The sequence below is a fragment of the Triturus cristatus genome, chromosome 6 (genome assembly GCF_964204655.1).
Source record: "Triturus cristatus chromosome 6, aTriCri1.1, whole genome shotgun sequence".
NCBI lineage: Eukaryota > Metazoa > Chordata > Amphibia > Caudata > Salamandridae > Triturus > Triturus cristatus.
In genome coordinates, this window is record NC_140589.1 from 1,058,333,617 (window position 1) to 1,058,345,626 (window position 12,010).

The following is a 12,010-nucleotide window of genomic DNA, read 5'->3' on the forward strand; positions in this document are numbered from 1 at the left end:
GCACAAGTGAGGTACCATTTTTCTCGTAGGACTTTGGGGAACGCGGGGTGGGTGGAAATTTGTGGATCCACGCAGATTCCAGAACTTTCCATCACAGAAATGTGGGGAAAATGTGTTTTTTTTGTCAATTTTTTAGGTTTGCAAAGGATTCTGGGTAACAGACCATGGTGGGAGGCAGTCAAGTCACCCCATCCTAGATTCCCCTGGGTGTCTAGTTTTCAAAAATGTATAGGTTTGCTAGGTTTCCCTAGGTGCCGGCAGGGCTAGGGTTCAAAATCTACAGCTAGTCACTTTGCCAAAAAAAGGGTCATTTTTCACTGCAAAACCACGTTGCGTTTTGCGCCGTTTCCTGTCGCGGGCACTATGCCGACCCGCACAAGTGAGGTACCATTTTTCTCGTAGGACTTTGGGGAACGCGGGGTGGGTGGAAATTTGTGGATCCACGCAGATTCCAGAACTTTCCATCACAGAAATGTGGGGAAAATGTGTTTTTTTTGTCAATTTTTTAGGTTTGCAAGGGATTCTGGGTAACAGACCATGGTGGGAGGCAGTCATGTCACCCCATCCTGGATTCCCCTGGGTGTCTAGTTTTCAAAAATGTATAGGTTTGCTAGGTTTCCCTAGGTGCCGGCAGGGCTAGGGTTCAAAATCTACAGCTAGTCACTTTGCCAAAAAAAGGGTCATTTTTCACTGCAAAACCACGTTGCGTTTTGCGCCGTTTCCTGTCGCGGGCACTAGGCCGACCCGCACAAGTGAGGTACCATTTTTCTCGTAGGACTTTGGGGAACGCGGGGTGGGTGGAAATTTGTGGATCCACGCAGATTCCAGAACTTTCCATCACAGAAATGTGGGGAAAATGTGTTTTTTTTGTCAATTTTTTAGGTTTGCAAGGGATTCTGGGTAACATACCATGGTGGGAGGCAGTCAAGTCACCCCATCCTGGATTCCCCTGGGTGTCTAGTTTTCAAAAATGTATAGGTTTGCTAGGTTTCCCTAGGTGCCGGCAGGGCTAGGGTTCAAAATCTACAGCTAGTCACTTTGCCAAAAAAAGGGTCATTTTTCACTGCAAAACCACGTTGCGTTTTGCGCCGTTTCCTGTCGCGGGCACTATGCCGACCCGCACAAGTGAGGTACCATTTTTCTCGTAGGACTTTGGGGAACGCGGGGTGGGTAGAAATTTGTGGATCCACGCAGATTCCAGAACTTTCCATCACAGAAATGTGGGGAAAATGTGTTTTTTTTGTCAATTTTTTAGGTTTGCAAGGGATTCTGGGTAACAGACCATGGTGGGAGGCAGGCAAGTCACCCCATCCTGGATTCCCCTGGGTGTCTAGTTTTCAAAAATGTATAGGTTTGCTAGGTTTCCCTAGGTGCCGGCAGGGCTAGGGTTCAAAATCTACAGCTAGTCACTTTGCCAAAAAAAGGGTCATTTTTCACTGCAAAACCACGTTGCGTTTTGCGCCGTTTCCTGTCGCGGGCACTAGGCCGACCCGCACAAGTGAGGTACCATTTTTCTCGTAGGACTTTGGGGAACGCGGGGTGGGTGGAAATTTGTGGATCCACGCAGATTCCAGAACTTTCCATCACAGAAATGTGGGGAAAATGTGTTTTTTTTGTCAATTTTTTAGGTTTGCAAAGGATTCTGGGTAACAGACCATGGTGGGAGGCAGTCAAGTCACCCCATCCTAGATTCCCCTGGGTGTCTAGTTTTCAAAAATGTATAGGTTTGCTAGGTTTCCCTAGGTGCCGGCAGGGCTAGGGTTCAAAATCTACAGCTAGTCACTTTGCCAAAAAAAGGGTCATTTTTCACTGCAAAACCACGTTGCGTTTTGCGCCGTTTCCTGTCGCGGGCACTATGCCGACCCGCACAAGTGAGGTACCATTTTTCTCGTAGGACTTTGGGGAACGCGGGGTGGGTGGAAATTTGTGGATCCACGCAGATTCCAGAACTTTCCATCACAGAAATGTGGGGAAAATGTGTTTTTTTTGTCAATTTTTTAGGTTTGCAAGGGATTCTGGGTAACAGACCATGGTGGGAGGCAGTCATGTCACCCCATCCTGGATTCCCCTGGGTGTCTAGTTTTCAAAAATGTATAGGTTTGCTAGGTTTCCCTAGGTGCCGGCAGGGCTAGGGTTCAAAATCTACAGCTAGTCACTTTGCCAAAAAAAGGGTCATTTTTCACTGCAAAACCACGTTGCGTTTTGCGCCGTTTCCTGTCGCGGGCACTAGGCCGACCCGCACAAGTGAGGTACCATTTTTCTCGTAGGACTTTGGGGAACGCGGGGTGGGTGGAAATTTGTGGATCCACGCAGATTCCAGAACTTTCCATCACAGAAATGTGGGGAAAATGTGTTTTTTTTGTCAATTTTTTAGGTTTGCAAGGGATTCTGGGTAACATACCATGGTGGGAGGCAGTCAAGTCACCCCATCCTGGATTCCCCTGGGTGTCTAGTTTTCAAAAATGTATAGGTTTGCTAGGTTTCCCTAGGTGCCGGCAGGGCTAGGGTTCAAAATCTACAGCTAGTCACTTTGCCAAAAAAAGGGTCATTTTTCACTGCAAAACCACGTTGCGTTTTGCGCCGTTTCCTGTCGCGGGCACTATGCCGACCCGCACAAGTGAGGTACCATTTTTCTCGTAGGACTTTGGGGAACGCGGGGTGGGTAGAAATTTGTGGATCCACGCAGATTCCAGAACTTTCCATCACAGAAATGTGGGGAAAATGTGTTTTTTTTGTCAATTTTTTAGGTTTGCAAGGGATTCTGGGTAACAGACCATGGTGGGAGGCAGGCAAGTCACCCCATCCTGGATTCCCCTGGGTGTCTAGTTTTCAAAAATGTATAGGTTTGCTAGGTTTCCCTAGGTGCCGGCAGAGCTAGGGTTCAAAATCTACAGCTAGTCACTTTGCCAAAAAAAGGGTCATTTTTCACTGCAAAACCACGTTGCGTTTTGCGCCGTTTCCTGTCGCGGGCACTAGGCCGACCCGCACAAGTGAGGTACCATTTTTCTCGTAGGACTTTGGGGAACGCGGGGTGGGTGGAAATTTGTGGATCCACGCAGATTCCAGAACTTTCCATCACAGAAATGTGGGGAAAATGTGTTTTTTTTGTCAATTTTTTAGGTTTGCAAGGGATTCTGGGTAACAGACCATGGTGGGAGGCAGTCAAGTCACCCCATCCTGGATTCCCCTGGGTGTCTAGTTTTCAAAAATGTATAGGTTTGCTAGGTTTCCCTAGGTGCCGGCAGGGCTAGGGTTCAAAATCTACAGCTAGTCACTTTGCCAAAAAAAGGGTCATTTTTCACTGCAAAACCACGTTGCGTTTTGCGCCGTTTCCTGTCGCGGGCACTAGGCCGACCCGCACAAGTGAGGTACCATTTTTCTCGTAGGACTTTGGGGAACGCGGGGTGGGTGGAAATTTGTGGATCCACGCAGATTCCAGAACTTTCCATCACAGAAATGTGGGGAAAATGTGTTTTTTTTGTCAATTTTTTAGGTTTGCAAAGGATTCTGGGTAACAGACCATGGTGGGAGGCAGTCAAGTCACCCCATCCTAGATTCCCCTGGGTGTCTAGTTTTCAAAAATGTATAGGTTTGCTAGGTTTCCCTAGGTGCCGGCAGGGCTAGGGTTCAAAATCTACAGCTAGTCACTTTGCCAAAAAAAGGGTCATTTTTCACTGCAAAACCACGTTGCGTTTTGCGCCGTTTCCTGTCGCGGGCACTATGCCGACCCGCACAAGTGAGGTACCATTTTTCTCGTAGGACTTTGGGGAACGCGGGGTGGGTGGAAATTTGTGGATCCACGCAGATTCCAGAACTTTCCATCACAGAAATGTGGGGAAAATGTGTTTTTTTTGTCAATTTTTTAGGTTTGCAAGGGATTCTGGGTAACAGACCATGGTGGGAGGCAGTCATGTCACCCCATCCTGGATTCCCCTGGGTGTCTAGTTTTCAAAAATGTATAGGTTTGCTAGGTTTCCCTAGGTGCCGGCAGGGCTAGGGTTCAAAATCTACAGCTAGTCACTTTGCCAAAAAAAGGGTCATTTTTCACTGCAAAACCACGTTGCGTTTTGCGCCGTTTCCTGTCGCGGGCACTAGGCCGACCCGCACAAGTGAGGTACCATTTTTCTCGTAGGACTTTGGGGAACGCGGGGTGGGTGGAAATTTGTGGATCCACGCAGATTCCAGAACTTTCCATCACAGAAATGTGGGGAAAATGTGTTTTTTTGTCAATTTTTTAGGTTTGCAAGGGATTCTGGGTAACATACCGTGGTGGGAGGCAGTCAAGTCACCCCATCCTGGATTCCCCTGGGTGTCTAGTTTTCAAAAATGTATAGGTTTGCTAGGTTTCCCTAGGTGCCGGCAGGGCTAGGGTTCAAAATCTACAGCTAGTCACTTTGCCAAAAAAAGGGTCATTTTTCACTGCAAAACCACGTTGCGTTTTGCGCCGTTTCCTGTCGCGGGCACTATGCCGACCCGCACAAGTGAGGTACCATTTTTCTCGTAGGACTTTGGGGAACGCGGGGTGGGTAGAAATTTGTGGATCCACGCAGATTCCAGAACTTTCCATCACAGAAATGTGGGGAAAATGTGTTTTTTTTGTCAATTTTTTAGGTTTGCAAGGGATTCTGGGTAACAGACCATGGTGGGAGGCAGGCAAGTCACCCCATCCTGGATTTCCCTGGGTGTCTAGTTTTCAAAAATGTATAGGTTTGCTAGGTTTCCCTAGGTGCCGGCAGAGCTAGGGTTCAAAATCTACAGCTAGTCACTTTGCCAAAAAAAGGGTCATTTTTCACTGCAAAACCACGTTGCGTTTTGCGCCGTTTCCTGTCGCGGGCACTAGGCCGACCCGCACAAGTGAGGTACCATTTTTCTCGTAGGACTTTGGGGAATGCGGGGTGGGTAGAAATTTGTGGATCCACGCAGATTCCAGAACTTTCCATCACAGAAATGTGGGGAAAATGTGTTTTTTTTGTCAATTTTTAAGGTTTGCAAGGGATTCTGGGTAACAGACCATGGTGGGAGGCAGGCAAGTCACCCCATCCTGGATTCCCCTGGGTGTCTAGTTTTCAAAAATGTATAGGTTTGCTAGGTTTCCCTAGGTGCCGGCAGAGCTAGGGTTCAAAATCTACAGCTAGTCACTTTGCCAAAAAAAGGGTCATTTTTCACTGCAAAACCACGTTGCGTTTTGCGCCGTTTCCTGTCGCGGGCACTAGGCCGACCCGCACAAGTGAGGTACCATTTTTCTCGTAGGACTTTGGGGAACGCGGGGTGGGTGGAAATTTGTGGATCCACGCAGATTCCAGAACTTTCCATCACAGAAATGTGGGGAAAATGTGTTTTTTTTGTCAATTTTTTAGGTTTGCAAGGGATTCTGGGTAACAGACCATGGTGGGAGGCAGTCAAGTCACCCCATCCTGGATTCCCCTGGGTGTCTAGTTTTCAAAAATGTATAGGTTTGCTAGGTTTCCCTAGGTGCCGGCAGGGCTAGGGTTCAAAATCTACAGCTAGTCACTTTGCCAAAAAAAGGGTCATTTTTCACTGCAAAACCACGTTGCGTTTTGCGCCGTTTCCTGTCGCGGGCACTAGGCCGACCCGCACAAGTGAGGTACCATTTTTCTCGTAGGACTTTGGGGAACGCGGGGTGGGTAGAAATTTGTGGATCCACGCAGATTCCAGAACTTTCCATCACAGAAATGTGGGGAAAATGTGTTTTTTTTGTCAATTTTTTAGGTTTGCAAGGGATTCTGGGTAACAGACCATGGTGGGAGGCAGGCAAGTCACCCCATCCTGGATTCCCCTGGGTGTCTAGTTTTCAAAAATGTATAGGTTTGCTAGGTTTCCCTAGGTGCCGGCAGAGCTAGGGTTCAAAATCTACAGCTAGTCACTTTGCCAAAAAAAGGGTCATTTTTCACTGCAAAACCACGTTGCGTTTTGCGCCGTTTCCTGTCGCGGGCACTAGGCCGACCCGCACAAGTGAGGTACCATTTTTCTCGTAGGTCTTTGGGGAAGGCGGGGTGGGTGGAAATTTGTGGATCCACGCAGATTCCAGAACTTTCCATCACAGAAATGTGGGGAAAATGTGTTTTTTTTGTCAATTTTTTAGGTTTGCAAGGGATTCTGGGTAACAGACCATGGTGGGAGGCAGTCAAGTCACCCCATCCTGGATTCCCCTGGGTGTCTAGTTTTCAAAAATGTATAGGTTTGCTAGGTTTCCCTAGGTGCCGGCAGGGCTAGGGTTCAAAATCTACAGCTAGTCACTTTGCCAAAAAAAGGGTCATTTTTCACTGCAAAACCACGTTGCGTTTTGCGCCGTTTCCTGTCGCGGGCACTAGGCCGACCCGCACAAGTGAGGTACCATTTTTCTCGTAGGACTTTGGGGAACGCGGGGTGGGTGGAAATTTGTGGATCCACGCAGATTCCAGAACTTTCCATCACAGAAATGTGGGGAAAATGTGTTTTTTTTGTCAATTTTTTAGGTTTGCAAAGGATTCTGGGTAACAGACCATGGTGGGAGGCAGTCAAGTCACCCCATCCTAGATTCCCCTGGGTGTCTAGTTTTCAAAAATGTATAGGTTTGCTAGGTTTCCCTAGGTGCCGGCAGGGCTAGGGTTCAAAATCTACAGCTAGTCACTTTGCCAAAAAAAGGGTCATTTTTCACTGCAAAACCACGTTGCGTTTTGCGCCGTTTCCTGTCGCGGGCACTATGCCGACCCGCACAAGTGAGGTACCATTTTTCTCGTAGGACTTTGGGGAACGCGGGGTGGGTGGAAATTTGTGGATCCACGCAGATTCCAGAACTTTCCATCACAGAAATGTGGGGAAAATGTGTTTTTTTTGTCAATTTTTTAGGTTTGCAAGGGATTCTGGGTAACAGACCATGGTGGGAGGCAGTCATGTCACCCCATCCTGGATTCCCCTGGGTGTCTAGTTTTCAAAAATGTATAGGTTTGCTAGGTTTCCCTAGGTGCCGGCAGGGCTAGGGTTCAAAATCTACAGCTAGTCACTTTGCCAAAAAAAGGGTCATTTTTCACTGCAAAACCACGTTGCGTTTTGCGCCGTTTCCTGTCGCGGGCACTAGGCCGACCCGCACAAGTGAGGTACCATTTTTCTCGTAGGACTTTGGGGAACGCGGGGTGGGTGGAAATTTGTGGATCCACGCAGATTCCAGAACTTTCCATCACAGAAATGTGGGGAAAATGTGTTTTTTTTGTCAATTTTTTAGGTTTGCAAGGGATTCTGGGTAACATACCGTGGTGGGAGGCAGTCAAGTCACCCCATCCTGGATTCCCCTGGGTGTCTAGTTTTCAAAAATGTATAGGTTTGCTAGGTTTCCCTAGGTGCCGGCAGGGCTAGGGTTCAAAATCTACAGCTAGTCACTTTGCCAAAAAAAGGGTCATTTTTCACTGCAAAACCACGTTGCGTTTTGCGCCGTTTCCTGTCGCGGGCACTATGCCGACCCGCACAAGTGAGGTACCATTTTTCTCGTAGGACTTTGGGGAACGCGGGGTGGGTAGAAATTTGTGGATCCACGCAGATTCCAGAACTTTCCATCACAGAAATGTGGGGAAAATGTGTTTTTTTTGTCAATTGTTTAGGTTTGCAAGGGATTCTGGGTAACAGACCATGGTGGGAGGCAGGCAAGTCACCCCATCCTGGATTTCCCTGGGTGTCTAGTTTTCAAAAATGTATAGGTTTGCTAGGTTTCCCTAGGTGCCGGCAGAGCTAGGGTTCAAAATCTACAGCTAGTCACTTTGCCAAAAAAAGGGTCATTTTTCACTGCAAAACCACGTTGCGTTTTGCGCCGTTTCCTGTCGCGGGCACTAGGCCGACCCGCACAAGTGAGGTACCATTTTTCTCGTAGGACTTTGGGGAACGCGGGGTGGGTGGAAATTTGTGGATCCACGCAGATTCCAGAACTTTCCATCACAGAAATGTGGGGAAAATGTGTTTTTTTTGTCAATTTTTTAGGTTTGCAAGGGATTCTGGGTAACAGACCATGGTGGGAGGCAGTCAAGTCACCCCATCCTGGATTCCCCTGGGTGTCTAGTTTTCAAAAATGTATAGGTTTGCTAGGTTTCCCTAGGTGCCGGCAGGGCTAGGGTTCAAAATCTACAGCTAGTCACTTTGCCAAAAAAAGGGTCATTTTTCACTGCAAAACCACGTTGCGTTTTGCGCCGTTTCCTGTCGCGGGCACTAGGCCGACCCGCACAAGTGAGGTACCATTTTTCTCGTAGGACTTTGGGGAACGCGGGGTGGGTGGAAATTTGTGGATCCACGCAGATTCCAGAACTTTCCATCACAGAAATGTGGGGAAAATGTGTTTTTTTTGTCATTTTTTTAGGTTTGCAAGGGATTCTGGGTAACAGACCATGGAGGAAGGCAGTCAAGTCACCCCATCCTGGATTCCCCTGGGTGTCCAGTTTTCAAAAATGTATAGGTTTGCTAGGTTTCCCTAGGTGCCGGCAGGGCTAGGGTTCAAAATCTACAGCTAGTCACTTTGCCAAAAAAAGGGTCATTTTTCACTGCAAAACCACGTTGCGTTTTGCGCCGTTTCCTGTCGCGGGCACTATGCCGACCCGCACAAGTGAGGTACCATTTTTCTCGTAGGACTTTGGGGAAGGCGGGGTGGGGGGAAATTTGTGGATCCACGCAGATTCCAGAACTTTCCATCACAGAAATGTGGGGAAAATGTGTTTTTTTTGTCAATTTTTTAGGTTTGCAAGGGATTCTGGGTAACAGACCATGGTGGGAGGCAGTCAAGTCACCCCATCCTGGATTCCCCTGGGTGTCTAGTTTTCAAAAATGTATAGGTTTGCTAGGTTTCCCTAGGTGCCGGCAGAGCTAGGGTTCAAAATCTACAGCTAGTCACTTTGCCAAAAAAAGGGTCATTTTTCACTGCAAAACCACGTTGCGTTTTGCGCCGTTTCCTGTCGCGGGCACTATGCCTACCCACACAAGTGAGGTACCATTTTTATTGGGAGACTTAGGGTAGTTCAAATTTGTAAAGCAACTGTTATTACCTATTGATTTTTGATGCATTTCTCCCTTCCAAATGAAAGACATTGTGCAAAAAAAAAGTCATTTTGAAAAATGACCAATAATTGTCATGCAAATATGAGTATTCCCAATTTCGAAAATGTGCAAATATGCACTGTTTCTAAACTCTGTAATTTGTTCCCATTTCAGAAATACATAGGTGACTTTCATACCGATTTTTCCATGTATACATTTTCCCACAATAATTGCTATATACCCGGACCAAAAAAAAAAAACATTACAAAATGCTGCTCAGTTTTCTACTCTGGGTTCGTTGGGCTCTTGGTGAACCTACAAGTCCTATATGTCCCCACAACCAGGAAGGTCTACCGGATGTAACGATACATTGCTTTCAAAGAGATGTCATAATTCGAAGAAGTTACAGGTGAAAACGTTGACTCAAAAGGCTGCTTTTTTCAACAAATTTTTAATTTTTCCTACATTTACCTGTAAATTTCTATAAAGAAACCTTGATGGATCTACACAAATGACCCCTTGCTGAATTCAGAATTTTGTCTACTTTTCAAAAATGTATAGCTTTCCAGGATCCATTATTGTTTTTGTACCCATTTCTACCGTTAACTGGAAGGAGGTTGAAAGCACAAAAAATAGCAAAAATAGGGTATGTCCCAGAAAAATGCCAAAACTGTGTAAAAAATGTTGGTTTTCTAACAAAATTCTGTCATTCCCTAAAAGCTGGAGAAATGGTGATTTCAGCCCCACAAACCCTTTTTTGATACCATTTGCAGAGAAAAACCCAGAAGCTTTCATTTGCAGCCCGTTTTTCCCATTTTTCACAAAAAAAAAAGAATATTTGCTGTATTTTGACTAATTTCTGGGAACCCTCTAGGACAATCCTCAAACCCTGGGTACCTTTAGAATCCCCAAGATGTTGGAAGAAAAGGACGCAAATTTGGCGTGGATACCTAATGTGGTCAAAAAGTTACAGAGGCCTAAGCGCGCACTACCCCAAATAGCCCAAAAAAGGCTTAGCACAGGAGGGGAAAAGGCCTAGCAGCGAAGGGGTTAAATAAATAAATATACATAAAGGTAGGCTCCTAACCCTCCCACATACAACAGTAATGCCACGCAATTAAATGGCAACTGAAAACATCAAATGAAAATTAACAGAAAGATCAAAGAATAAATACAGCTCCTAATGTAATCATTTAGATAAATAGGCAATTTGCAATCCTTCTTACTCCTTCTACCCTCTTCTTTTTATCCTGACTTCAAGAACACAATTGCTTTTATTATAGTAGACAATCTCCTTTCCGTATTACATTTTCTACATGTTGAGTATGCACCATTCGATTATGATTCTAAATTCTACCATCATCTGTCTTTACAGCATTTTTTAACAATTTCACAATTTATTTTTCTTTTATAAATTTGGACCACTTTGACACCCTACAGGTGCCTTGATTTTCACCCAATCTCCATTGTGAAAAGTTGCATTCTTAACACACTTATGAGCATCAAAATGCGTCGTTCTATTCTGTTGATGGTGGAGTTATTTCTCTCTAGTTCCATTATACTTCAAACCATTATCAAGAAACATCCACCCTCAAAGCTTGGTTTTGGCAGATCTCCCTTTGAACAACTCAAAGGGAGTTTTCCCCATGGTGGCATGAGATGACAACCTATAAGCAGTTATTCTCTTCTGTAACTCTTTTTTCCAGCTTAAACTGTTCATCCTTGCCAATTTTATTCCTTCCTTCCAAGTTTTGTTCAGTCTCTCAACTGCTCCATTAGACTCTGGATGATAAGGAGAACTCTTTTTATGACAGATACCACATTCCATTAAGTATTGCTCCATTTCCTGTGAACAAAATTGTGGACCATTGTCTGACACAATGTTACGAGGATAGCTCTCTCTTTCAAATTATTGTATACCTCAAAGTTTCAGGAGGGATTAATCTTTTACCCCTTGTTAACACACTATCATTTACCACCAATTCCTCCTTCAGAATTGACTATGTTTTTTCCAATTTTTCAGGCTTGCCTGACAACAATAACTCCACGATGTTGAGTAAAACCCTTTCTTTTCCTCTTTCAGTCTTCCATTCATTTATAGCACCAAGTGTGACCTCATAAACTTTTACACCCTGCTCACCCAAATCGTCCAACTCAACCAGGGGTCCCTGTGTTTCCACAAAATCAATAAAGCGTGACAAACCAGTCAGTCAAATACTTTATTATGATCACACATATCCACACAGTAGGAATTATATAAAACAATAAGAGATAAACAAAAACAGACCAGATGTTATCATAAAAGAAGATGCAGTGTTAAAACAGAACAATCCATTATAAGAGCAGTGCACAATTAAAATATATACAATAAAGAGGGTCCAAATATTAGTTCCACTAATCGCTACCTGCGTTATTTGCTCATGGGATCGGGCTGGTGACCACCCCGCAGCTACCACATTTTGTTGACACTTAGAGCAACTTATCCAGATTGCCATAAGATATTTTGCCACATCAAAGACATGGAGCTGGTGTGTACCAGTGCTCAAAATTTGAAAAGCAACCAGGTGGTTCCTAATACCTAGAGTCTTGCAAAGCGGTACAATCCACTTTTTCTAAATTTACTGTGCTGGTGGCAAAAGAACAAAACATGCAGGGCATTGGGCATCACCCTCTCTATCAGTAGACCAATTAGAAGTAAAAGATTTGACTAGGAGGATGCCATATCTGAACTGCAGATATAATTTACGCAACAGAGGGGGTTCAATTTCATCTATGGCTGCAGCCTCCCAATATAGATCTTTGCTCTAGACAGCTGGCAGAATTGCTCAGGGGAATACCAATATATATTTAGGCTCAAACTCTGCAAGAGTGTTTTAATAGCGTAGAACCATTGAATTTTTGATTCACCCGGGTACGCCATTAGATATCTAACACCTTCTCAATAGGATTCGATTACAACGGTCAACCACAGACGATACCAAAATAAAAACATTCTGCA